A 5,678-nucleotide genomic window follows, 5' to 3' on the forward strand; every position below is an offset into this window, starting at 1 on the left:
TTTGCCCAGTGACCTCTAGATAACCCTTCCTGCTGTCACTGTGGAGCCTCACAATCTCTCCCTCACAACACCTGTCATGCAGGGCATGACTGAAGTCCCCTGGCTTGTCTAAGCAGTATCCCTCACCGCCCCCCCCCCCCCCGTGGCCTTGTGTTCTTCAAGCTGTTATCAGCCACCTACTTCCACATGGAGTGAAATGGACCAGTTTCCCTCGTAATAATTCTAAACAACAAAGGCCTCAAGTCTCTAACAGACATTCATGGGGGCATTGCCTAAAACAGAAATGAGGTTCAGTGTGATGAAGGCCAAAACCCGTGATTTACCACTGGCTCTTAGAGCTGCTGGTATCCAAGAGGGAAACCAGAGTACCAAGTTTAGCACATAGGTGCAGAGCTCTGAAGGAAATGTTTTGAGAATGATCTCTGATGTTTTGGCTGGCAACCACAGATTCCATCAGACAATGGGGATTTTTTTTGTTTCTGCACTGCTTAGACAAGCCTGTGGACATCAGTCACACCCTGTGTGACAGGTGCTGTGAAGGCGAGATTGTGAACCTCCACAGGAGTGGCATCCCTCACGCACAGAAGGAGGGCGGAGGCTTGGCTGCTGGGAGCACCGTCTCTCTGTCTCTGTGGATGGAGCTGAGCTCTGTGGACAGTTGGACATCCGCCTGAGGCTGCACACGTCTGCGTCTGGACTCTGCCAGCTTCCCGCTGCGGAGAGCAGCTGCCCGGCTCCTGCTCTTAGATGTGGGTAGAATGTGAATCTGCCAAGCTCTGCTCTCACCGATTAAAAAAAGAAACCCAGGCTGCTTTTATGTCTGTTGGAGACAGCCTGCATTCTGAGAGCATGGGGCTTGGTGCTTACAGCCCAAGAAAGTGTCCTAGGCTGACTGCTGGCTTGCTGTCTATCATTTCAGGGCAGAGGGGGATCTTTGGAGACTGGTCTCCACGGAGCTGAGTCCAGGAAAGCAAAGGGACCGGGCAAGTAAACAATTGAGTCCCACGTTTCTCTGAGCCACAGACACGGGAATCCCACTTCCACACTGAGGTGTGCGTGGAACTAGGAGTTGTGGTACTGTCTGTGTGTCTAGGAGGTGAAAGAAGCAAAGAGGGCAGAACGAGGCATGGTACTTTGAGAAAGAACGGTGTCCTGGAGACACTGTGGTTTCTGCCTCTGTGTGAGCATCTGGCAGGGATAGAATACTCAGCCAGGTTGGGGTGGGGGGGGGAGGCAGTTCGCTCATCCCATGTGCCGTGAAGGCAGCTGAAGCTGGTAAATTCTGGGCTTCCCTTCTGTTTTCAGCTCCTGTCATCTCAGTGAAAGGAGTGGGTGGAGGTGGACCAGGGACACAGCAGTGGACATGTGGAGTACATCTCTTCTTCTTTGGCCTCAGTGCGACTCATCCTGCAGCTCTGCATACTACAGGTGTGTGTTTGCAAGGTCAGCCAAGGACAGAAAACCATCTGGTTTAATGAGGCTGTGGCTGTAAGCAGTTTGGTACAGTGCCTGACACGCCTGCCACACCCTGGGGAGAGGATGCTACTGTTGCTGCTGTCTTCTGCTGAGCTTGGGTTTGGTCAGTTGGCTCCATTGTTTAGGATCTTTCTGGAGACCAGAACTGGAACCCTTCTGCCTCTTGTACTATCTTGTGGCTGCCAGCATATCTTGACTTATAGCTGTCTATATCCCTCCAATTTCTGTCATTATGGTCATATAACCTCTTCTGGTCTGTGTCATTCTCCTGCCAGTCTCTTGTGAGAACACTGTGCCTCAGTCAGGGCCCACCTGCTGGACCACAGTACTCTCCCCTGGTCCATCTGCAGAGGCCATTTCCCTTGGTTTCTAGGGACCTAGACCTGCAATGTTTGGAAGCCATAACATAAAGGAAGGTTTGGTATAGGGTAGAAATGGAACTTCCAAAATGGAGACTTGAGCTTGGGGTGACACCACAATCCATGAATTGTGTGTACTCTGAGGAACTGGGTTGGAGAATGGTCCCAGCTGTATGGACAGAGGTTCATTTCTTACTTGTGGGAGCCTCAGTTTATCATTGCTCCACAATGTGGGCATTCTGCTCATAATGCCTGGCTTGTTGAGGCCATGTATGTGAACACTTTGGTACAGTGGCTAGCAGAGACTCCCTGGGGAAGGCTGCTACTGCGGCTGTCCTTGGCTGAGCTGGGTTTGCCTCTGCCAAATTCCTCACTTTCATATCCCACATGGACCTGGTACTCAGTCTCAGATCTTCTGGAGTGAGATTTGCATTGAGAAAATGGGGAGTGGGAGGTAGGGCAATGGCTTGCTGAGTAAAACCCTTTCTGTACAAACCTGAGGACCCACATTTAAATCTCCAGCATTTCCATAAAAAGCTGGGTAAGATTATGCATGCCTGCAAACCCAATTCGGTGGGGGGGGGGAGGGGGGTAGAGCCAGGAATATTCCTGGCATTGGCTGGTCAGTCACCTCGCTGAAGTGGTAAGCTTTCCATTTAGTGACACACCCATCTCAAGTTTGAGAGTGAATGAGGAAGATGTCCAATGTCCTTTTCTAGCCTCTGCACACTCACGTGCATGCATCCCCACCCCACAGACTTGTGCACGAGCGCACACACGCACTCATACACACACATACACACAAATTAAAAGTAATGAGAAAGTAAAAGTATGAACAGCAAGCTTTGTGAATCTGCCCAGACGTCATGCCTGAGTGAGGAGGGAGCTGAAACCTGGGGGGCCAGGAATGTACAGAGAGGCTGTATATGAGTAGACCTGGCCAGGGACTCTGTGCTACTGAGCCAGCCTCCATCCTGCTGAGTTCTCCTCTGTGGGGACTGGAACCTCAAAAAGCTGCTGTAATGCGCCTGCCTACAGAGCTTAGCTCTCTGCTCTCATCTTCCCATGGTAACTAGTGAAGGGGCCAGGAGAGCAATCTGCAGAGGCGTGGGCGGGTGTCTGCAGGAGAAAAACCAAAGAGCAGCCTGGCTTCTAGCTCAGGGCTCCTCAGCCTGTCTCCGCTACCCGGCAGCTCCTGAAACACCACACATCCTGTCACCAGATCTGTCCTGCGTGGCAGAAGAGGAAACTGAGAAGAAAAGTCTGTGTCTAAAGCTACCAAGCTTATATAGCTGGGAGTGACCCCTAGAACTTTTGATGGGGTGGCCTCTTTGTAGGGAGCTCTGTTGGCTTGAGGTAGCTGAATCTGCATGCCTTGATTGGATTTACCAGGGGCCCTGTTGAAGCCACAAGGCAAAACCGTTGTTATTTGAGTCCCATAGACATCTTTCACATGATAATTCTTGAATATTTGGAGACTCCTCTTGACAGACCCTGGGAGGTTCTGTAGGAGTAGGCATAGCTTTAAGTGTAGCTGTAGGGGTAGGGGTAGGGGTAGGGGTAGGGCTAAGAATAAGAGTAAGTGTAAAGAAAATGGTAAGGATAAGATAAGTGTAAGGGTTAAGGTTAGGGTTAGATTAAGGGTAAGCACAAGGGTAAGGTTTAGGGTTAGGTCTAGGCCATGACACAACAGAAGCATGTAAAAGTGGGGATATCATGGTACCTCTCTGTGTTGATGAAAACTGGAAGTTGGTGGCCAATAGCAAGGCCACCAGTGGTGGTTTGGGGGTCTCCCACTAAGCCATTTACTACTACAAGACAAGCCAGAAAAATGGCAATGGTGATCAGAACAACAGGCTCAGGTCCTCAGACTGGAGCTGCTTTCCCGTTGTTGAGAGAAAGTAAAAGCTCTGGGTTGCTGAGACTCTCATGCTCACGTGACTGTGGGAAAGAGGCAGGTCTACTCTGCCTCCCTCTCCCACCCCCTCTCACTTGTCCTGCTGGCTTTCTGAAAAAGGCTCTCCTCTTCCTCTGAAATATCTTCAAAGTCTAGTGGCTAGTTAGCTGACACCTTTGCTGGTGGATAATTTTTTTATGTTGTTTTGTCTCTTCTCTTCTCTTCTCTTCTCTTCTCTTCTCTTCTCTTCTCTTCTCTTCTCTTCTCTTCTCTTCTCTTCTCTTCTCTTCTCTTCTCTTCTCTTCTCTTCTCTTCTCTTCTCTCTTTCTTCCTTCCTTCCTTCCTTCCTTCCTTCCTTTCTTTCTTTCTTTCTTTCTTTCTTTCTTTCTTTCTTTCTTTCTTTCTTCTTTTTTTTGGAGACAAGGCTTCTTATGTAGCCTAGGATGCCTTTGGAGTCACGAGTCTCCTGCATCTGCTCCCTGAGAGATGAGTGTCACCAGCTTTAGTTTCTAAGTTATCTTACACAGCAAAATCCCCCTGCCTCAGAGCTTATGAGTGAGAGGCTCCAGGCCTGACTTGACTGCTAGAGAAACCAAATGAATTAGAGATTGGACTCATCTAGTGGGTTTCAGAGTCCAGGCAAGGCTGAGTATATGAGATGTGTAGGGAGGTAGGCTTCCATTGCCATCCCAGGTCATCCCAGAAGACACACTGGTGCTGGACCCACTAGACACTAGGCAAGGCCAAGTGTGCTTTTCTTCCTGTTGGAAGAGCTTCCCAGGCTGGACAAGTGCTCAGTAAGATGCTTGCTGCCTAAGCACGAGGGCCTGAGTTCAGTTCCCAGAACCCACGTAGAAAAGGCTGGCTACGGCAGCAGGTCCTTGTAATTCCAGCTGCTTGTGGATTTGGTTTGAGAGGAAATGGAGGTAGAAGGATCCCCGAGGCTAGCTGGCCAGCTAGTTTAGTCCAATCAGCAGCTTTTGCATTCAGTGAGAGGCACTGTCACAACTAACTAACTAACTCAAGGCAGAGACAGGCTACTGAGGACAAAGTCCACCATTAGGTCCTGGCTTCCACATACACCACCCACCCATAAAAACCAAAATAAATAAAAAAGCTACTATGTTGTCAGATTGTTCCCCAAAACGAGGGATGAGTCTGAGTTTGCAATAACCTGAAGCCTGGGTAGGTTTTCCCTAAAACTCCATCTGCTATTTAATTAGTTCAGATTTCTTCAAGATTTTTCTACTAATTGCTCATTAATCTTGGTTTTCCGTTCTCTGAGGGTGTCTACGTGAGGAAGCAACTGCAGCTAAGGGAGAGTGCCAGGGCTGGGGCTGCTGATCATAAGCTGCGATAGCCAGATTAGCCAGATGTGATCTTAGGGCTCCTCATAGTTCACTAGCACCTCACAAAGCAAGTAGGGACAAAGAACACTGGTCCCAAACCCTGGACCTTGCCCACTGCAAGGCAGAGGCTATCCTGAGCTATGCTGAGTGGTTGTAGGATATGAGGTCGCTTCCATGGCAGATGAGGTTAGACCCTAGGGTATGAAGTTGCTTCCATGGCAGATGAGGTTAGACCAAGAGCCACACACACCAGTGGAGCGAAGACCCAGATGCTTCCGGTCACTGCCAGTCAGATGCTTGCTGCCCTTACCTCTTGCACGCGAATCTCAGGTTCACCTATCCAACTGTCACACCAGTCACTTGGAGGAGACCATAGGTGGAGGTGATGTGGGATGACATACAAACCAGCTTCTCAGTGTAGGTGCTTTCAAGATGATGGATGCTTTAAGAAAAATCATATATGCAGGTAGCTCATAAAATGAAGTTGTACACATCGGGGAAGCAATGGTCCCCGCTCCTGGAACTACCCACCCTGTGTGTGTGTGTGTGTGTGTGTGTGTGTGTGTGTGTGTATGAGAGAGAGAGAGAGAGAGAGAG

The 5,678-nt window shown here is 49.5% G+C and overlaps 1 long non-coding RNA gene across 1 annotated transcript in view; it reads left to right on the forward strand.

Annotated features, from left to right (window-relative positions):
• Window positions 1-1,305: 1,305 nt before the first annotated feature.
• The window catches only part of LOC110306459, a 54,554-nt gene continuing 50,181 nt past the window's right edge, over window positions 1,306-5,678 (forward strand). Inside the window, exon 1 of the long non-coding RNA XR_002379282.2 lies at window positions 1,306-1,428. This is a non-coding gene — a long non-coding RNA (uncharacterized LOC110306459). The remainder of the gene's footprint in view (window positions 1,429-5,678) is intronic.

The sequence above is a fragment of the Mus caroli genome, chromosome 12 (genome assembly GCF_900094665.2).
Source record: "Mus caroli chromosome 12, CAROLI_EIJ_v1.1, whole genome shotgun sequence".
Lineage (NCBI taxonomy): Eukaryota > Metazoa > Chordata > Mammalia > Rodentia > Muridae > Mus > Mus caroli.